This window comes from Chrysemys picta, chromosome 7 (assembly GCF_011386835.1).
Source record: "Chrysemys picta bellii isolate R12L10 chromosome 7, ASM1138683v2, whole genome shotgun sequence".
Taxonomy (NCBI): Eukaryota; Metazoa; Chordata; order Testudines; family Emydidae; genus Chrysemys; species Chrysemys picta.
The window spans coordinates 109,504,323-109,527,489 of NC_088797.1; the positions used below are offsets into that span (position 1 = coordinate 109,504,323).

At 43.0% G+C, this 23,167-nt stretch overlaps 1 long non-coding RNA gene across 1 annotated transcript in view; it reads right to left on the reverse strand.

Moving 5' to 3' along the window:
* LOC135972789 (uncharacterized) overlaps positions 1 to 22,963 on the reverse strand; it is a 51,067-nt gene extending 28,104 nt beyond the window's left edge. The window contains exon 1 of the long non-coding RNA XR_010589309.1: positions 1 to 22,963. This exon is cut by the window's left edge and continues 3,933 nt beyond it. This is a non-coding gene — a long non-coding RNA (uncharacterized LOC135972789).
* Positions 22,964 to 23,167: the final 204 nt, after the last annotated feature.

Here is a 23,167-nt window from a genome sequence, read left to right on the forward strand (position 1 = left end):
TTTCTCCTTGTATGCTTCTATCTGTACTATCAGATCGTACACAAATCAGAGAGGCACAAAATTTCAAGTGAGGTGAAGTAATTTCAGATATCTGCATTATCAATGTTTTCATTCCATCTAGAAATTTAACTTCAGAGTACTCTCTAAATAGCTTCAGTTCTAACAAGTCCTTGTTGAGGACTAAGTTGTTTGCTCCTGGCTTTTCCTAAAGAGAAGATTGATTATATTTCACTTCTGATGGGCCTTATAGTCACAATTTCCATTGCAGGAAAGGAGCTAAGTACGAAGTGCAGGATTGGAGACGTATTAGGTTCATAGGGTTGTTTTGGGAACTGTGTCTTTTTAAAAAGGGGTGGGGGGAAACCTCTACAAGTTTCTACTTATTTCACAATCCCAGCATTTCTCAATGGTCATTTTAGAGTGATGACACTTTTGTTCAGGCAAATATTTTTGACATTTGAATTTTTTTGTTCCCCCAAAGCAAAAAACAAACAAAGGTATGGGGGGAAATGTTGCGGGAATGCATGTGAGGCACACACATGCACACAAGACTTTAGAGGATACTGAGGCTGAGAGACAAATTCACACAAGCTAGGAAATGCAAAAGGTAATGTTCAAGCGATATGATGCCCTGATTATTATTTTCATTGGTAAATATAAGGCAAAGCGATCTGAAGGCTCTCAATCTGCAACCCTGACGCAAGTCATTCTGACTCACTCAAGCCTCTTCTTCACTGGGCAATTTTAGAAAAAAATGTCCACCATTCCATTGAATCAGTATTAGCACCCATGAGATGTTTTTCTAAAATTCCCCAGTGGAGGCACAGCCTTAGGAATAGTCCAGTGAAATCTCAATGGGAGTTGAAGAGATTAAGCACTAGACGGATTAGGCACGGAAAAGCATTCTGTATTAACAAAGTTCTTTTGCATTACAACAGGACTAAGTTTTCAAACAATCTTTTCAATAAGCACCATGCTGTATATTTTACAGAGCTGATTCAATTCTTTACTGCGAATACATTCTAATGAATTTAATCCTTTTCTCTTCAGGATGAGGGGACAAGCTGATTCTGATTTGTTATTTGTAAGTTTTCACCAAATAGTTAGTGAACACATTTCAGCCTCTGGGTTGTTCACAGAACCATTCACTTTGACTAGTCACAATTTGTGGTGTGTCTTGGATCCCCTAAATCACAGAGGATTGTTTCTGTCCCTTGGCCAGATTATTTGTGAATCTCAAAATTTCAATGAACTTTAGCACAAATGTGAACTAGTAGTTGCCTGAATACTCTTCAATAACAAATAATAATGACTCCCAACTGATAACAGTGCATCAACCTCAACACGTCTTCACAAAAGTAATCATGAATCACTTTTTGTTTTGTTCAATTTCCTCTAATATTTTGATTCTTTAATTCAATATACTGAATAAAATGACCAAGAACTCACTAAACACAGGCTTAGAAATGAGCGATTAAGGTTCCTTCTTACATACTATTGTGACAATAAGTAATTAAGGGAACCACTCTATTCCATCCACCTTCAAAATAGGCAAAACAATGGGAATCCTAAGAAGTATATACATTTTCATTTTAAAGAAGCCCAATAGCTTGATTATCCCAAAGTCTTCACAAATATATAATTATTTGAATAGAATTGTTGCAGAAACCTCAGCTATACAGTCACTACCCTTCTTCCATATTAACTTATCTTCCTACAATTCAAGCCTCCAAACTCTGACCGTCTTTATATTGGGGGGCGGTTGGAATCTTTTCCAGCTTAGACTTTGCATGCCAAATTTCAGTTTAAAGTGTAGTTCTACACAGGAAAGGTGCTCTAAAAGTTGCATCGTAGAGTCCCATGTTTATCAGTGATGTCCACATGAAATGTGCTCAGTTTACAACTAAAACAATTCCCTCCTATAATTTCTAGACCTCAGACTCAACCTGGAATCTGGAAGTCCAGGTGGGTTCTTTCCTTCCAATACAAATTAATCCCAAGTAACACTTATGCAAAGCCATTGTCTTCAGGTATAGCTGACTGGAATGTAACAAACAATTCTGCTGCTGATGCACAAGGAGGTGGAGAGTGTAGTTCTTTTTGTTGGGTATGCAGGGCTAACAGGAATAAAAAGTGGTTAAAACCTTACTTTTGTCACTGAAGTCAGAAGATCTGACTCTAAATACACAGAATACATATACAAAACAGGCCCCTGATGGGCACCTTTATTTTTCAGAGTAGAACCACACTTTCAAGGAGTGTTTATCTGCAGAGTTTTGGTTATGCAAAGAGGATTTTATAATGGAAATGTTCACACAACCTTAATACTAACACTGCTAGATATACTCCAATAATAAAAGCAATTTTTGTTATATAATGTTATATCTCAACTTGTATAAGTAGCTGAAAAATAAACCCGTGATCTTTCAACTAGTATAAGCACAGAATTACTATCAAATTCAACAGGAGTTCTAGCTAATGAGCAGTTGCAAGATTGGACACTTAACATATGAAAACTATTCAGAAAATGACAAGTGTTCTGCTCCATCCTGCCTCCAATGATCCAATCAACTCTCAAAAGTTTGTCAAGGAAAAAAGTTCACGCTTTAACTATTTTTTATAATAAAAATGTATTATGCAAATATAGTGCGTGTGAAAGTGCAAGACTGACAGCTTTGGAGATTCAAGTCTTTCTTCAGTGTTTTAATCTGCATAACATGCACAGCAAGGGCACCACCAGCAAGACAGGCTTCCCCATACTGTCCTGCCAATGTGCCTCAACCGTGACCTGAAGGAACCACTACTAATGGTAAAATGATGATTGCCTGCAAGGGTGGAATTTGTACCAACAACGGATTTGTGATCTGACAGACCACCATGGGCATAAAACTGCCATCAGATGTAACAGTTTATGGTCAATACTAACCAAGGCTGGATATGAACAACTGACCTAATAGTTAAAGGCTCTCCGGCTTCTATCTCCAACCTACTTTGTCATCTAGTCCTCCCAAGTATGATCTAAATGACAATTAGCTGAAAACCATTATCCCTGCAGCACTGGTTAATTTAAGTAATTTAATTAGTTCACACATTCAAACCAACTTCCTTGATTATTCATAGGGATCTGCAACACTGCCTGTCCTGGAGAATTATCTCAAAATTCAACCTTAGGTTAACCAGGAGTAGACCTATTGCACAACCACCTATTTATTATTACAAGAAAAATAGTTCGGAATGGATTACTTTCTAAGATCCAGATCATGCAAGGGGCAGAATACTTTTTGTGAGGGAGGTGGCAGGCAACCTCCAATCCCATTCACTTAAACAATTAATTTCAGTTGGAGTTGAGGGGACTCAGAATCTTGATGATCAGACTGTGAGAGTACTGAACAGACTTTCAGATTCATTATTCCAAATCATCATTTGACGTAAACAAAGAAATGCAAAGGATCTACATCCTTTTCGGTACAGGTTAAAAATAATTGCATGGCCATTATGGAAAAAAGGTGTGATAAATGAGACAATATTTGCAATAATCTGAGTAATGATTTAGAAAACTGACTGCAACACTTTACAAAATTACTAAAGATATTAGACCTAAAGCAATGGTCTTGAATTTGAGAAAATCACTTACCCTTAACGTTCTTACAAATTTTCCTAAAAATCACCATTTATCTCCAGGCATGGCACAGACAACCTGGAAACAAGGATTTCGAAATTTAGGAAACAAAATTAAAGATTGACAATGTTCTTTTAACTTGTTTCTACTCACTTCCCAGCTATCACCACTGATGATGCAATATGTAATTTAATTTGTGTTATAATCTATTTTCTTCACAAGGAAAATTTAGAATTTGGTTTAGTATAGACAAAGATCTTCCCACATTCCCTTATTAATGGGGGGGCGGGGGAGAGAGGTATTTTTAATGACTTCTAGATTTTGGAGGTTAAGAAGTATATCTGTTTGCTGGTGGGCTTGAATTCTGCTAGAGGTGCAAAGTCCTAGCCACTTCTGGGGTAATGAAAGAAGCCAGTCAAGGTATTGTATACCGTCTTCCATTAAGAAAAACTCCGAGGTTTAAGGCTATCTGTATTTAAATCCAAGGAGAGATAAGACATTTAAAATTTAGTAGCACTCAGTTATATACCTGACATAGAAAAATGGCTGCAATCCTTTTTATAAGGTTGGAAGATAGGCATTAAGTGACAAAATATTAGTCAGGCCATAGATCCACAAAACCTATAAGTTCTGAAGTAGCTTCATTAAATCTATTTTTTTCTGGTGGTGAGAGAAGCCAGTATTTGAGGCATAGGGCTTTTTTAGAGGATCATTGCCAGATACTTCATCTATCTGTCTATTTTCATATTTATTGTTTTACCAATCACTTTATTCATCCATCTGTTCATCTGTGTAAACCCATTTTTTTATTTTAATTTTTATTTATAGACTGACCTTAATAAACTCTCTTCAAGTACTGTGTGTTTATCACTGTCATGGATGAAAACGTTATTAATGACAGGAGGGTTTAACACTAAAGATGACTGCCCTTTAAATTCCTTTTCAGCTGACTGGGCCGTAGCAACTCAGCTGGGTGGAGGTGGCTCCGATCAATAAGGTCAGAGTTCAGTCACTGTTCCCATCACTTCTATCATTCCCATCATTGCCAGCTAACGATGCCTGCAGGTGGAGTGTTGTAGTTTTCTACATTTATGAATTGCCTTGCTCCATATCAAAGGTTCTTCAGCCCTGTAGGAAAATCTGTGGACAGCTATGGATATTTATTTTGAAACATATACAAGAGAAGACACGGTGGTCAATAAAAGAAAAGAAATCAAATGTGTTATTGTAAATATTTTTCACTTGTAATGCAGCCCTATCAATTTTGGACAAATATGTTAACTTAGTTTACAGCTGTTACACTGAAATTCTCATTAAACGTAAACAAAAGATACTCAAGCGCTCGACAAACTGCATACATTTTCATTCCATTTATGACAAAGGAAAGAGAACCAAAATAGCTTTTAGTACATGATCACTCATATTGTACTTTCAATCTGATCATTTAAAGTAAAAGAGCTCTTTCTTAACTGCCAGAAATCCAGAATCTTAATGTCCACAAGACTTGCTCATATACACAGTAGGCAACAACCAATTATTAGGCTTCTATGTCAGTTTTGGAGTACAATGGATTTCCTCCCCCTTACCCCCGATGGGTAATTCATAATTTAAGTCTGGAAGTGACATTTATTACCTTTATTCCTGGTAATGATACTCCTGTTTAATCACCAACAAAAATATATGTGATTGTTATGCTGAAAAAAATATCAGGGGAGGTAATGTGGGGAGAGTCATTTATATTAACCTAAAAATCATACATTTATAGATTAAATCTGTTTCAAATTTATGATACATAATAGTCACAAGGTGGCTATAAATGCTTTATGAGTTCACTCAGTTGACATAAGGTCTAACCTTTCTTGAAAAATACATTTTTATTCTGCTGACTTAAACCAGCTTTGACAAATACTTAGTGAGATAATTCAACCCTCACTTTTTATCTCTGCCTGGCCTAGATGCCTTTTGTGACAGAGTTTTGTCATTAAAGATGTAGCTGTGAGTATGGGAACATTCCATTCATGACTTTATTTAATCTCCTGGATCATTAGAAACCTTGGATTCCTGCCTTGGATTTTATCTTGCCATTTGTGGCGTAAATCAAGTCATAAACATAGGTAATCCAATGTTGTTGAAAATCTGTAATCCTGACAATGAAATAAGCAACAAAAGTGCAAATAATATTTTGTGACATGTAATTTTAACTTCATTCAGTCTTTTGGTTTTTGAGACATTGTTACCTGCAGGATAGGACAATAAAATAAGGATGTACAAGAATGTGTCAAACGTAGGGCTTCCCTAAATTACACTCTGAGGCACAGATTAATACATTTAATACATTCCAGTCATGAGTGAAGTACTTACAGCAGAACAACTGCTCCTTCAGTGATATCACTCATTGGAATGAACTACAGCTAACAGTGACAAGCTGGAAAAATGCCCTCACTTTTCAAACTGTACAAATGGCATTTGGACACAGTAACTCAAAACTGGACACTTCATTTCAAGTTTAAAGCTAGTGGTCCAGTCAAAAGCTATTACTCCATCTTCTTTATTTGTAGTCCATGGTTTTGTGCTCTTTAAGAATCAAATAAATACTGGTGTAATGGTTAGCAACTGCCAGTTCAACGAAAAATACTGCTAAATTCACCAATAAGTCTTTTTTCTACACACACAAATTTATGGTATAAGAACTGAACCCATTCTTGTTACGATGTCTGGATAGTTTTTTAATGTAGAGGAGACTCACTTTAGTGATAAGAGTTTAAACCTGAACTACTTTTTCCTCGTTTCTGCATCATACATCTACTTTTTGGAAGAGTGTGAAGTAAATGATCAATACATGTAAGTACATGAAGGTGCACTGAGCTGGCCCATTCTCAGCTTCACACTTCAGAGAGGAGCATCTATGCTACAGCTGGTCAACCTCTTGTAGAAACTATTTATTTTCTTCTTGACTTGCTGCTTACAAACAGGGAAGAATTGGTAGGGGAAGTAGAAGTGTGTGGCACCTTAGGCAGCAGTGATCATGAGATGGTTGAGTTCAGGATCCTCACAAAAGGAAGAAAGGAGAGTAGCAAAATACGGACCCTGGACTTCAGAAAAGCAGACTTTGACTCCCCTAGGGAACTGATGAGCAGGATCCCCTGGGAAGCTAATATGAGGGGGCAAGGAGTCCAGGAGAGCTGGCTGTATTTTAAAGAAGCCTTATTGAGGGCTCAGGAACAAGCCATCCTGAAGTGCAGAAAGAATAGCAAATATGGCAGGGGATCAGCTTGGCTTAACAATGAAATCTTCAGTGAGCTTAAACACAAAAAGGAAGCTTACAAGAAGTGGAAACTTGGACAGATGACTAGGGAGGAGTATAAAAATATTGCTTGAGCATGCAGGGGTGTAATCAGGAAGGCCAAGGCACAATTGGAGTTGCAGCTAGCAAGGGATGTGAAGGGTAACAAGATGGGTTTCTACAGGTATGTTAGCAACAAGAAGGTCAGAGAAAGTGTGGGACCCTTACTGAATGGGGGAGGCAACATAGTGACAGATGATGTGGAAAAAGCTGAAGTACTCAATGCTTTTTTTGCCTCGGTCTTCACAGACAAGGTCAGCTCCCAGACTGCTGCACTGGGCAACACAGTATGGGGAGGAGGTGAGCAGCCCTCAGTGGTGAAAGAACAGGTTAAGGACTATTAAGAAAAGCTAGATGTGCACAAGTCCATGAGTCCAGATCTAATGCATTCAAGGGTGCTGAAGGAGTTGGCTGATGTGATTACAGAGCCATTGGCCATTATCTTTGAAAATTTGTGGTGATTGGGGGAGGTCCCTGACGATTGGAAAAAGGCAAATAAAGTGCCCATCTTTAAAAAAGGGAAGAAGGAGAACCCAGGGAACTACAGACCGGTCAGCCTCACCTCAGTCCCTGGCAAAATCATGGAGCAGGTCCTCAAGGAATCCATTTTGAAGCACTTGGAGGAGAGGAAGGTGACCAGGAACAGTCAACATGGATTCACCAAGGACAAGTCATGCCTGACCAACCTGATTACCTTCTATGATGAGATAACTGGCTCTGTGGATATGGGGAAAGCAGTGGATGTGATAGATCTTGACTTTAGCAAAGCAAAGGTCTCCCACAGTATTCTTGCCAGCAAGTTAAAAAAGTATGGATTGGATGAATGGACTATAAGGTGGATAGAAAGCTGGCTAGATTGTCAGGCTCAATGGGTAGTGACCAACAGCTCAATGTTTAGTTGGCAGCCGGTATCAAGCAGAGTGCCCTAGGGGTCGGTTCTCGGGCTGGTTTTGTTCAACATCTTTATCAATGATCTGGATGATGGGATTAATTGCACCCTCAGCAAGTTCGCAGATAACACTAAACTGTGGGGAGAGGTAGATATGCTGGAGGGTAGGGATAGGGTCCAGAGTGACCTAGACAAATTGGAGGATTGGGCCAAAAGAAATCTGATGAGTTCAACAAGGACAAGTGCAGAGTCCTGCATTTAGGAAGGAAGAATCCCATGCACCGCTATAGGCTGGGAACCGACTGGCTAAGCAACAGTTCTGCAGAAAAGGACCTGGGGATTAGTGTGGACGAGAAGCTGGATATGAGTCAGCAGTGTGCCCTTGTTGCCAAGAAGGCCAACAGCATATTGGGCTGTATTAATAGGCGCATTGCCAGCAGATTGAGGGAAGTGATTATTCCCCTCTCACCGGTACTGGTAAGGCCACACCTGGAGTATTGCATCCAGTTTTGGTCCCCCCACTACAGAAAAGATGTGGACAAATTGGAGAGAGTCCAGTGGAGGGCAACGAAAATGATTAGGGGGCTGGGGCACATGACTTATGAGGAGAGGCTTAGGGAACTTGGATTATTTAGTCTGCAGAAGAGAAGAGTGAGGGGGGATTTGATAGCAGCCTTCAACTACCTGAAGGGGGGATCCAAAGAGGATGGAGCTAGGCTGTTCTCAGTGGTGGCAGATGACAGAACAAGAAGTAATGGTCTCAAGTTGCAGTGTGGGAGGTCTAGGTTGGATATTAGGAAACACTATTTCACTAGGAGGGTGGTGAAGCACTGGAATTGGTTACCTAGGGAGATGGTAGAATCTCCATCCTTAGAGGTTTCTAAGGCCCGGCTTGACAAAGCCTTGGCTGAGATGATTTAGTTGGTGCTGGTCCTGCTTTGAGCAGAGGACTAGACTAGATGACCTCCTGAGGTCTCTTCCAACCCTAATATTCTATGATTCTGTATTTGCACTAAGCTAAAATGACTCAATACTGAACACAAGATTTGATCCCCCCTCTTCTTTTTCAAGCTTAAGAACTTAATTCATGACGAGGGAATGGGGATTGAACCTACCTAAACTGCATAGACACTTCCTTCTAACCCTTTCCCTACCCAGTCTGGATGAACTGATCTTTCTTGGAAGAATTCCTTGAACTTCCCCTCCCAGCCTATCACCTGCTATATAAAGACTTGGTCTCACACTCTGGGTTCTAGGTGGTCAGACCCAGTGGCTCCAGCAGTGGTTGAAGCTAGATGTAGGGTCAGGACCAGGCCAGGGCAGCATGGGACCCAGGCTCTGGGGACAGACCATGTGTCAGAAGTGGGGTCAGAATCCTTGGACATGCCAAATCAGGATTATAGTCAAAGTCAGGAAGCAGCCTAAAGATCAAAGCCAGGTTGGAGTCAGTACTGAGGGTCAGAAGGCAGGTGCAGGGCTGGAGTGGGGAAGAGCAGAGACGAGGCTAAAGCCTGGAACACGGCTCAGGCAAGGCTGGGGGCAGGAACAAGAATCAGATCAAGAGCAGGCTGGTAGCCTAGGGAGTCTGTAACAGTGCAAGGCAGCAGGAGGGTTTGTGGTCAAGTAGTGCTATTGCACAGACTGACAGCTCTGGCAGAGAGTCAGTCAAACACCCGTGCTGGGGGAGAAGGGTGGGGGAGGGTCATCTGATCCGGGCCCTGCTCAGGGATAGGCTGCTGCAGCAGGCCTGAGTCACTGCAGGCTCTGTTGGAGGGGTGAGTCTTGGCACCTATTGAATTGCCAGGGATGGGCGGGCACAAGCCTGCCCACATCTAAATGTCCCTCCCCCCCGCCTAAGGGGAGAAACCACTGGACCCAGGTATCAAAAGAGTTCGGAGGGGCAACAAATGACAAAACAGGGATGAGAGTGAAGTCACAGGGTCAAAATCAGAGAACCAGAGCAGGATACTGTGCAGCGAACAATGGACAGCACCCACTGCTCCTCCAAGGCGTGCAGGGAGCCAGTGGACATGACCCAGCGGAACTCCACCCGGAGATGTGACCTAAGGGAGATTGGAAATAGGCTCCACAGTTGCAGAGCACCTCCCAATCCAGCTTCCGCCTCCTGGTATGGTGGATGGCCACCTTGGCCAGCACCAGGAGGATGTTGAGGAGGAGATCTTGCGACTTGGGGGGGGGTCACTGATGGGGTGTGCATACAGCAGGAAGTGCAGAGAAAAGTGTAGCCAGAACCTGAAGAGAAGGTTTTGGAGAAGCCAGAAACAGGACTGCAACCTGGCACACTCAAGGTAGATGTGCGCCAGGGTTTCCCTCACATAACAGAAGGGGCAGGTGACAGGGAGGGGCTGAACTACACTGGGTACATGCCCATGCTCATGACTCCGTAAAGGAATCACCAACTAATATCCAGGGTCGGCTCCAGGGTTTTGGCCGCCCCAAGCAGCCAAAAGAAAAAAAAAAGCCGCGATCGTGATCTGCAGCGGCAATTCGGTGAGAGGTCCTTTGCTCCCAGCGGGAGTGAGGGACCGTCCGCCGAATTGCTGCCAAATACCTGGATGTGCCGCCCCTCTCCGGAACGGCCGCCCCAAGCACCTGCTTGCCAGGCTGGTGCCTGGAGCGGCCCTGCTAATATCCCCGGTGGCCCAGGGGACCAGGGTAGAAACAGACCCACCCACAGGGCACTTCACCCTCCACTGGTGGTGGGTGGTCCTGCCACATGCTGTTGGGGCGGGACATGAGGTTGAGGAAATTAATGGTATGGAGCATGAATGTGTGCAGTTGTTTCCTAGCCATTGTTCAGAGATGGACTGGCAGCAAATCCGGCAGCTCAGGTGTTACAGAGGGGATGGCCAGGGTGACACAGGAGGCAGGAGCCCAAATGTGAGGTCCAGAGAGCCAGAGGTGAGGGGCAGGCGGGCACCCTCCCGCAGGACTTGCTCAAGGAAAGCCCAAGAGGCGGGCAGTAAGGCTACCTTCACCTCCTGGAGTATATGCTGGGGGATACGAGGTGTGGAGAGTCCCATGCAGTGGCCGAGCACCAGGAGGTCTACCCAGTCCCTCTAGTCATAGTCCAGGAAGTCTCTGATCCTGGTGCTACTTGCCAGCACATCAAAGGGTACTCCGCCACCTCCACACCAAGATGTCTCCAAGAGGAGGTTTTCCCCCTCGGCAGCCACCACAGACCTGGTCACCGAGACCAGCTTCCCGGGCCTGAAGAGGTCCTGGTAGAAGTCCGGCAGCTCAGAGTGGTCTTGTGGAAAACCCTTCAGAGATGAAAGAGCTGCCAGTTGTATTGGAGCCCTTGGAGGGAACAGAGGAAGGCGTGCACCAGTGCACTCCATGCTGGACTACTTGCACCATAAAGGAGTCTCTGCAGGGCCTGGAGGTGGAAGACATGGACCTGATTGTGGAGGCAGAGCAGGCCCTGTTCACCTGCCTCCAGAGGGAGACTCAGGACCTCCGCAGAGACCCAGTGCAGTCCCATCCAAAAGAATGCAAGAATTTTCTTCTGGAGGTAGGACAGGGCACCCAGGGGTGGGCTCAGGGTGTTGAGCAGTGCCAGAGTATGGACAGGACTAACTGATTAAAGACCAGTACCCTTCCCTATAGGGAAAGGCACTGGAACTGTCTGGACCACCTACCCAACCGCTCAGACATCCTGCCCTCCAAATCATGACAGTTCTCGGGCAGGGAAGGACAGATGGTGGAAAGGTAGACCTTCTCTCCAATCCACCTCCCTTCTGATAGCTTTATTAAATGTTACAGGAGAAGAGAAATCTAATACTTGATATATGGAACAACAAATTCATTTTAAAAAAGAAAAGAAACAAATAACCTGTTTTGCCCCTTTTTGGGAAAGAGTCCACACAGGTAGAACAAAAATGCACAAGAATCTCTGTACTGTAAATTCACTGGGTTGGTTTGTTTCATTTTGATGTTGATTTTGGGGAAGATAGGAAACACCATACTGTAAATCAATTTATATCTACAGTGGCAGAGCTCCAACTTTGTCTCCATGGGTCCCACGCTTCCAGGTGGTTTATGCTAGCCTCAGAGGCTCACTGCAACCCTCCACGTAGCCCTTCTCTTTCTAGGGCCAGGGCTACAGTCTACTGAACACTTTTCATCATAAGCCAGCAAGGAGGTTGGTGAGAGAACTCTCTGTTGTCTCTACGGGCTATTCAAGAACAGTTTAGCCTCCTGTCCTGGCAGGGGCCTGTCTTCCCCTCCCAGGAGATGTTTCTGTAGAGGCCCGCCCTCTACTCTGGTTTCCAGCCCAGGGACCCTAGTGGCAGCAGCTGTTGGCAGCCAACCTTTCACCGCCAGAGCTGCTACACTTCCCTGGGCACTTCCCCACAGCTCTCCTGCTTCTCTCTCCTAACGCCTTCTTCACCCTTATCTTAGGGCTCCCTTTCAGTGGCTTGAGGGTATCTTCATTATCCAGCCTTTCAGGAACACTTCCTTTCCTCTAGCTCCCTTTTCCTTCCCCCCGGCCTGACCGGAGTGAGCTCTTTTACAGTATCAGAGGGGTAGCCGTGTTAGTCTGGATCTGTAAAAAGCGACAGAGTCCTGTGGCACTTTATAGACTAATAGATGTATTGGAGCATAAGCTTTCCTGGGTGAATACCCACTTCGTCAGATGCATGTGGTGGAAATTTCCAGAGGCAGGTATAAATATGCAGGCCAGAATCAGTCTGGAGATAACAAGGTCAGTTCAATCAGGGAGGATGAGGCCCTCTTCTAGCAGTTGAAGTGTGAACACCAAGGGAGGAGAAACTGCTTTTGTAGTTGGCTAGCCATTCACAGTCTTTGTTTAATCCTGAGCTGATGGTGTCAAATTTGCAAATGAACTGAAGTTCAGCAGTTTCTCTTTGGAGTCTAGTTCTGAAGTTTTTTTGCTGCAGGATGGCTACCTTTAAATCTGCTATTGTGTGGCCAGGGAGGTTGAAGTGTTCTCCTACAGGTTTCTGTATATTGCCATTCCTAATATCTGACTTGTGTCCATTCATTCTTTTACGTAGGGATTGTCCAGTTTGGCCGATGTACATAGCAGAGGGGCATTGCTGGCACATGATGCATATATTACATTGGTGGATGTGCAGGTGAATGAACCGGTGATGTTGTGGCTGATCTGGTTAGGTCCTGTAATGGTGTCGCTGGTGTAAATATGTGGGCAGAGTTGGCATCAAGGTTTGTTGCATGGATTGGTTCCTGAGTTAAAGTTACTATGGTGCGGTGTATGGTTGTTGGTGAGAATATGCTTAAGGTTGGCGGGTTGTCTGTGGGCGAGGACTGGCCTGCCTCCCAAGGCCTGTGAAAGCGAGGGGTCGTTGTCCAGGATGGGTTGTAGATCACTGATGATGCATTTGGAGAGGTTTTAGCTGAGGACTGTAGGTGATGGCCAGTGGAGTTCTGTTGGTTTCTTTCTTGGGCTTGTCTTACAGCAGGAGGCTTCTGGGTACACCTCTGGCTCTGTTGATTCGTTTCCTTATTTCCTTGTGTGGGTATTGTAGTTTTGAGAATGCTTGGTGAAGATCTTGTAGGTGTTGGTCTCTGTCTGAGGGGTTGGAGCAAATGCGGTTATACCTCAGTGCTTGGCTGTAGACGATGGATCGTGTGGTGTGTCCGGGATGGAAGCTGGAGGCATGAAGGTAGGCATAGCGGTCGGTGGGTTTTCAGTATAGGGTGGTGTTAATGTGACCGTCACTTATTCGAACTGTGGTGTCTAGGAAGTGGACCTCCGGTGTAGATTGGTCCAGGCTGAGGTTGATGTTGCGGTGGAAACTGTTGAAATCGTGGTGGAATTCTTCCAGAGTCTCCTTCCCATGGGTCCAGATGATGAAGATGTCATCAATGTAGCGTAGGTAGAGAAGGGGCGTGAGTGGACGAGAGCTGAGGAAGCGTTGTTCCAGGTCAGCCATAAAAATGTTGGCATATTGTGGGGCCATGCGGGTGCCCATAGCGGTGCCACTGGAGGTATATATTTTCACCAAATTTGAAATAATTGTGTGCGAGGATAAAGTTACAGAGCTCAGCAACCAGTTGTGCTGTGGCATCATCAGGGATACTGTTCCTGGCAGCTTGTATTCCATCTGTGTGGGGGATGTTTGTGTAGAGAGCCTCCACATCCATGGTGGCTAGAATGGAAGATCACCAATGCACTGTAGTTTTCTCAGGAAATCCGTGGTGTCACGGAGATAGTTGGGAGTGCTGGTGGCGTACGGTCTGAGTAGAGAGTCCACATATCTGGACAGTCCTTCAGTGAGAGTTTTCACACCTCAATTGCTAGAAGAGGGCCTCATCCTCCCTGATTGAACTGACCTTGTTATCTCCAGACTGACTCTGGCCTGCATATTTATACCTGCCTCTAGAAATTTCCACCATATGCGTCTGACAAAGTGGGTACTCACCCACGAAAGCTTATGCTCCAAAACGTCTGTTAGTCTATAAGGTGCCACAGGACTCTTTGTTGCTTTTTACAGCTCTTTTACAGTATCAGAGGGGCCTTAATTAGAGTCAGGTGTTTATATTAGCTTAATGGCCTCACCTGACTCTTTTCAGGTTAATTAGTCAGGTGTTCACATTAGCTTAACAACCTCACCTGACTCTTTGCAGGCTAATTGGAGTCATGTGTCCACCCTAGCCTGGAGCAGCCCCCACTCTAGTCAGTCAGGGAACAGAAAACTGCTTATCCAGTATATCTGCCTTCTACTACACTGCTGTACCCAACTGGCCTGAGTCTATCACACTACTAAGAATTCTGTTTGCTCTCCAGCTTTTCTGCTGGTTGTTACAACCCTTTTCCTTTTTGGCATTGAAAAGTATTAGGCAAGCAACAGACACCACCAATTTGGTCGACTTAATATACCCTCTCTACCCACATGCACATAATTTCTAGTTAACATCATTATCATCATCTTGTTAATCATTATGATCTCCATCGAGAGTGAGTCAGTTACCAGAGTCTTCACTGCTCTGGTATGAACACAGTTTTGTGAAGATAACATTGTTCTGAATACAGACACAGTTGATTGTGCAGCAAACCGTAAAGGCACAAATAAGGTCTTGTAGAAAATCAGATGCCTTGTAAAATACAGGAAGGAGTTCATAGTCCACATTCTTCCATCCATGTTGCTATGAAGATTGAATATCTGGATTACCTACCGGTATGTACAAAGACATCCAAATTTTTGTTTGCCAACATGCTCTTTTGACATGTTCTTCAAAACTGTCCTCATATGGTCGGAGTTTAGCCAATGACTTGTCTTTTCTGATGGCTAGATTGAGGCTCAAGCAGTTCAGGTCTCTGTGGGTCTCCATTTTACTTTCTTGCTCTGGCCAGTCAGCACAGCTACTAACCTCTTAGCTGCAGAAATTGCGACTTGTCTGTCACCTCTCCCAATTTGGCAAGATCTCTGAAGCGGTAAGCTCCCTTTGTTTTGACAACATTAAACACAGATTTTTTCCCAGTACCAAATAGAGATGACACAGAGTCACATTCTGTCAATGTGTGTACAGCAGGAAGTATGTTGCAGAAGTCAGGAGTGAGTGTATCGCCAATTGCAAGCACAGGTATGAAATGATGCTTGTCAGATGTCCTGTTGTAATGGTGCCTGTTTAATCCACGTTATCTATGTGTTCCACAGTAATGAATGGCAAGGACCCAAACAGATGTATTAGGTGACCTAATTACTATCGTCCCTTTGGCACCAAGAGACCCAAATGCCATATTGGCATATACAGCATGAAGAAACATCCTGGCGTCCGCTTCCTCTTGAATACCGTACTTTGCTACTTCACCATTGGAAAAGCTTCCAGCAAGAAGGAGAGTTTGTGTTGGATGTGCTCCTACACTCTCAGGTGCATTTTGAACCACATATTCACAGAGGAATTTTACAAGTGATGGCTTGTTGGATCCAATGTTTAGAAACATTTTCCATGGAAGCACAGGGCAATCACCTGGTATTTCTTGCATCCAACCTTAGATCTTGTCCGGTGCTGTCTTTCTGCAGTTTTCACAAAATTTCTGTTGTCATAGCTGTCAAAGAATCCGGTTACAGAATTAGCAGTGTCAGATCCTTAGGATCTGCCTCAAGTGCTCAGCAGCCAATTCTTAGAATGGGTTGAATTTGTTTCCAACAATCATCTGTATGACAGCCACGGCATCTCTGATGTACACGATGGTTTCTTTGTTTCATGCTCTTCGCTCACAGATACTTTCAGTTTGAGCTTCCAGCTGATGCCCTAATTCAGCGTTATCATTCTTCTCATTGTTCCACATGCATGGAAGAGAGACATAGGGACACGTCCTATTGGGTGACTAAGAATCAGTTGCCACTGAAACATCAACTATGCATCTTGTTAAGGAGAGGGCTCTGCGGAAAACAATTTCTGGACTGATAGCTGCTGTGATTGTCACTCTCTTTCCAGACTTAAATTTGGTCTTTTTGGCCATTTCAACAAGTGTTTTGATGCTAGATTTCTGGGCTGAAGAAGCTACCTGCCCCATCAGTATCAAGTGCACCTCTCACAAATATCTCTATGTATTCTTCAGCTACATCTGCTGTTTTCAGTGCAGACTCTTATATCCCTGATGTTACATGCAATCCAGTGGATATGTTGATAAGCACTTCAAGATGTGATGTAATACATTCACTCTTGATTCACAGTCAGATGGGTTGGTCATATTGTTGATGACATGGCTGGTCAGAGCTGTAACATACTCTTCATTCCTCTTCAGTGCAGAAGCAAGGACTTGTTTGTGGACTTTGTCTTCACTACTTCTTGTTAGGCCACTTCTTTCTCTCATAGCTTTTCATATTCACTTAGGACGTGTCTTGTGAGGGTCCATCTGACAACAGGTGGCTTCTTTCTTGTCAGTCCTACAATCCCACTGCTATCTTTTGAGTCTTTGATGACAGTTTTCCTCTGTTCCCATGTCACTCCAATTTCCATTGAAAGAACTAGGAATCTGACACACAGCAATTTTCTCCAATTCCAAGGCATGGTGTACTACTTCTGGGAGATTTAACATGACAAGAATGTAGATTGGTATCCACCTAGCCTAGTTGGGCCTGTCCACAGTAAAGAAGTATGGAAGCATGGCACACTGTGTGAGTGTGCAAAGTTTCCAATCACCCTCACGCTGCATGGACATTTAGAAGTAGTGTCTGCATAACCTGCAGAAAATGATCCCATGTATACTCCCGTGTCTGAAATTCCTCCAATGGTGGTAGAATGTGCTGAGTTGCAGAATCATCAAGATCTTTAATAACTCAATGTCTTCAGACTCAAACATCTTTTTAAGTGTCAGCCAACATTTGCTAGGCAAATGATGGAACTACATGAGTACTTCCTCCCTGCTCACACCATTTAACAAATAAAGTTTTAGAGTACTTGGGGCCTCAAATGCTAGTGTCATGCTAAGTAGAGAATGGCTGAATTGCTTACAAGCAAACATTTGATCTGCAGTAGAAGCTGAATACACATCAGTATCAACAAGAAGGTCTAGCAATCTTGCATCTCCCCAAAATTTCTCAATACATGCAAGAAAACAGCACAGGGTTTGAAAGCCACCCAGGTAACCATGTTTCTTTGGGAGAGTCTGTGTCACTTGCTAAGCAACAGCACACAGCTGCTGATCCATGGTCTGAAATGAATGCTGCTGTCCTACAGATACTGACATTTCCTTACTATACTATACTATGCATTGTACTATAGACCGTAGCCAGATCAGCTGGTTCGGCATCCACAATAGGTGCATATGCACCCGCTGTGTAGGTGCTCTTCTTTGTTGCAACTTGTGTTGAAACCAGTCCAAAATGGAATCACCTGAGTATAAACAATATCAATATCATTTGGTATTGGTAGGATATAATGAGGTAGTAGTTTTAAAAGATACGAGGAGAGATCTTGGACATCCTTCATTTATAGGTGACAAGAATTTTTTTTCTCAAGTATTTTTTCATGGCCAGTGGGTTCTGGACATGGTCTAAGTTTTTCAAATGCTGCACACTACATAAGAGATTCTGATTGCCTGGGGAGAGTAAATGACTTTTCTTTCCCACGCTTCAGTGATATTTCTTGTGATGCTGGACTATCTGCAGACTGTTCTTGAAATACCACTCTAGCCACTGAATGGAAGGTATTCTATCAATGGCCTCTACGCTGATGTCTATATTATTGTCTCCTTTACTGATGAGATTTCCACCAGCATGAAGTGGTATAATTCCATTTGGAATGGGCACATCTCCCTGGAATCTGCGCATAGGAGTTACTGAATTAAAAAACTAGTTTCTAGAAAATTTCAAAGCCTAGTACTGCATGCACAGAGAATTATTAATTAAAACCTTCTACCAGACTAGATCTACATTGTATGTACAAAAGCTTACAAATGGAGAATCATTACATTAGGAATTCATGCACATTTATATCTACAGACTGTGCAGTACAAACTCTGGGAGTACAATCTACTGCTACTGCTGCACAACCTTCAGTGTGAAACTGTTCTGGTCAGCAAATTTCAGTTGAAAATAAAAAAAACTATTATAACTTGTGAGATACTTTGACAATTAAGAATATGCAATGCAAAAACATTTCAAACATTGATATTCATCATTTTTGCCACATGCTAATCAGCTTCATCATTTCTGAAAACAAATACTTGTTCATGCAAAACCAATATAAATCTTTTAATACATTGTTTGGTAGCTTTGACCAATAAATGCCACATTAAGGTGTTGAAATTAACTTAAACAATAAAAACTGTAGTCATAGTCATGTCGCAGTGTTTCTGGAACGGTGTAAAAAATGACACTCATTTTGGGTACCGTTATTTCACCTCGCCTACAGACTTAGGGCACTACTTGCATTGAAGGTAACTCATGGATCTTGGAACCAGTACAACTGGAATCTACAGACAAGGAAAATGCTGGAGGTTAAGAAAAAGAAAAAGAAAGAAGATTCGCTGCATCTCACTTGTCCCTCTCCAGCCTACCCAAAACTCTGTGTCTCCATTACCGCCTCTCATGTCACCTTGTATGCTTAGAAGTTTTCTATTAGTATTTGTCACTCTCCATCTGTAAATCCACCTATTCCACTAAATGTTCTGCTTCATAAGCTGCTCAGCAATTTGTGACTGCCTTTACAATTGTTAACCTGGAGCCAAACCCTGTTCACCTTAACCACATGAATTGTCCATTAACTGAAATACAGAAATACTCCTGAGTAAGAAAGATGAGTAGGATTTGGCCCTTTATTTGTGTTGTATGGACTCATGACTTTAGCGTGCAAGCTCTTTGGCATACAACACTGTTGTAAATCACAGGATGCACCCAGAGCCTCCTCTGTAAGTGTTCACAGATGGGACACCTAGAATATTTTATGTTTTTCTAAAAGAGTATTAAATTAGGTTGGTCCTTTCTACACTAGCTAGTCAGACCATTGTTTGATGTTTAGATGGCACAGTATATAAACCTAATCCAAATTTGGGTTTCAATCATGGAGCCTAAACCTCAAGACTGTATTCCCATAAGTTGCTCCATTGACTACTACTTAACATGAGTATGGGCTTGGAGGAACTAGTCTTTGTAAAAAGCCTAGTGTAGATAGGGTCCAACAGTCTGGCTTAGGGTTTGAACACAAATGGCTTCTGGAGCTTTGGGAGACTTGTTACTGATTAGATCAGCAAATATGCTTAATCTGTGTTCTACTCTTACCATCGATCTTTCTATTCAAATGCATACATAAATAAAACTAGGATAAAGTATCCCTCTACTCATTCTCTCTCCAAACAAGGAAATAGACCATAATGGAGTTAAAATCTTCTTGGAAGCCAGGACATATTTTATATTATGCAGCCCATGTTATCTAGGTTTCCAGTATACAGATGTGAATATTCTGAGCCAAATTCAAACTGGATGTAACAAGATCCATTTCCAGTACCTCAAAACTTAAGATGTTAAATAACTTCTGAGTAGTGTAATTCAGAACAAGATGTTCAGAGGGAGCTTGTTCCTACATCCAGTTTACTATATGGTGATTGATTTCAGCCCATCAGACTCTTTCGCAACAGGTAGAGGGCTAAAAAGAATGTGGTGTTCTAATGATTTTGAAGTATTTGTTGATCATAATAATGAAGGTCCTTCAGTGGCTTTCTTGTACTCTGAATTAATCAAAGATGGTTGTGAAGAAGCAGGTCAATATTCAACTATAAAAAGCTTAAATTGAGGAGAATGGTTTGGAATAAGATGGACAATTAGCTTGAAATCCATCGCTGTGAATGAATTGCTTACGTAAGCAGCAATGGAAAGGGCAGAGGAACATAACAAAACTTGTTGACTAGATAAATGCTATTTGGCTCATGATTTTTTTTTCTTGCTTTGCTCATTTAGTTATCTGTCCCATCAAATACAGTGCATTTCTGCACAGCAATTTCACATCACTAATATACTTACTCTCTAACAACTCACCCTGCCAATTTACAGCACAGTGAAGCTTCTGGCTGTTCATTGCTCCCCTGCTTATCCCAGATGACTCTGAGGGATATGACAAGGTTATTCAGAGAGGGGAGCCAGATCAGACACCTGGCCAATGTAAGGCCAGATGGGTGGATGCCCTGAGACTTTATAAAAAGGGTTGGTTCCAGGAGACAGTCTCTTTCTCTATTTTTCTTCCTCAAGGTGCCAAGTGAAAGAAAGATCTCATGGCTTTCTTATGGCTTACATCTGAAAGGAACCTATGAGATGGCCAAGGATAGATTAGGAGATGGCCAAGGATAGGTTAGGAGAGGCCAGGAACCTAATTAAGTGGGGCAATCAGGGAGGGAGGAGAGAATAAAGAGGATGAAGAATGGAAACAGATAAAGGAGCTGAAGAAAACAATGGGAGACCCAAAGGAAGCTACTGGAAAGTACAGCCGAGAAGAAGCAAAATGGCTGCAAGGGGAGCTGGAGCAAGGGATTCTAGGGACCTGAAGAGACAGGAGTCAGCAAACTAGATACCAGAGGAGGAGCTGGAGGTTTGAAAGAACTGTCTTGAAATTATGAGGGATACACATGAGACTTCCTGACAAAAGGTGCGTATGCAGGAGTGTTCTAGTGATAGGGAGCCATATAAGGCACAGGTAGGCTAGAATGGTGGGCAACACAATAAACCCAGAGGAAAGGTCTCCTCCACCTCTTAAAGAAGCAGCAGAAAAAAAGAGTACTTTACTCTTAAAGAGGCAGAGCTTCACCTTAATAAATTGACAATTAGAAATGTTGCTCAAACCGCCCACCAAACGTTGCCAATATTTACAATCTCCATGTAGTCACAATGCAATTTTAAAGCAGTAATAAATTACACTGGTGCAAGCCACAGATTGTAGTGTTTTTGCCTGTGCCCATCAGGGGTGTGCTCTAGGGCAACTATACCAGTGGCTGAAGTCCCCAGGGTAGATAAGGCTTTAGAAGCCTACCTTTCATGCATGTATACAGAACCTGATCCTGGAAGGTACTAAGTGCCCTTTAACTCCCAGTGACTTGAATGGTTGAAGAGCTTAATACTTGCAGGATCAGTCCCATAGAGGGAGAATAGCTGTGAATGTCCCTTTCATTTGGATGCCTACAGAAAATGCTGTAATACAGATTGTGAAAAAGAAAATTTTTGCTGCAGCCACCTACTGTTGTCATTGTAACTCTTGTGAAAAACCTAGATTTATGAATGGAAAATCTATTACTGTTCATTGTCTGTGATAAAGTTTAGAATCTTTTCTCTTGTGCTCCATCTTATCCATTATATTTGGCTAATTTACATTGTATAATATGATCTTCTAGTGTAAGAGATTGATCAGCTTTTTCTCAGGTACAAGGCTACAGATGAGCTAGACTAGATATTATAGGACAGAGTATTGTTGACATACATCAACGGGGCACTAAAACATAGAGACCAGAAGGGCAGGATGCTTATGTGCAATGAGTGGGAGTAGAGAAAAATTAACTTTTGTGGTGGTTTCTCTGCCGTGTCTTAGTGCATGAAAAAAAACAAACTTCTAAATGTCATTATGTATAAAACAATCCCATTAAATTGCATTTTGCTATCTGAGGCCTCTGTATAATTTTTAAATGTCTAATATCTTTAATAACCTTATTATAGAGCACAGGGTTGACACTTCTTGTTCCAGTGCTGGGTGAGTCTCAGCTCCTGAACCACATAAGAGAAGCTCACAGCATTGTTTTTTTTTTTTTTAATTCTTTAGCCTTGTAACAAATCTATGGCTTTTTGAGAACTTCACAGATGTTACTATGCTGTGTGCCATGGCCACTTAGGACTGTATAGTGACAGCGGGGACATAATTCAAATTGTCATCTTCCAAAAGCACAAGCCTTTACCACTTGAACCAAAGAAAAATCGCTTTCAGCTGTTACGAGTAAAAGGGGGCCTCATCAGCACACAGCTGAATAGTTCTGATTCTATACCATAGAGGGCAGTGGTAAACATATACAGCCTGTCAATCCACTGACTTAAACATAGGAGGCTGGGCTGGCAAACCAATTCTCAGAAGACTCGTTTTTACTCAGGTGAGTAGTCTTATTGACTGAGGGATCATTACTGGGACTATACACAGGAGTAAGGATACACAGGAGTGGATTCATTATGGAACTTGCTTCTTGACACGAAGCAATTTTTGCCTAATGATGTTACCTGAAAAATACTGGAAAATAAAATCAGTCTATCCGGCTGTTGTCATGTTCACATTGTAAGATCTTTTGGGGGGAGGGACGGTCTTTTTGTGCTGTGTTTGTACAGCACCTAGTACAATAGGGTCATGGCCCATGATTAGGGCGCTGAGGTGCTACAGTAATAGAAATAATCTCTTTGGGTCAGGGGCTGTCTTTTTTGTTTTACAGTACCTAGCTCAATAGGGTCCTGGTCAGGAGTGAAAATAGGCTGGTACTGCGTACCGGTAAGAAGTGGCTGCCGGTATTGGCCCGTACGCAGCCAACGTTAAAGCGCTGCTGCCCCTTTGCCGCCCACCCCTCCATCGGCAGCCCTGCTGGTAGGGACCCTACCAGCAGGCCGCCAACGGGGGTGGGTGGTAAAAGGGGCCACTGACCCAGGGCCCAGGGATTTAAAAGGGCCCGGGGCTCCCGGCTGCTGCCACTACTGTGGCAGCGGCCAGAGCCCCGGGCCCTTTTAAATAGTCACCGGAGCTCTGGGCGTGGGTCAGGCAGCGCGGCTGGGCTGGCTGGGGGAGGCTGACTCCCAGCCCCACCCCTTGTGCCCAAGGCCCCACCCCTTCCGGGTGCCCAGAGCCA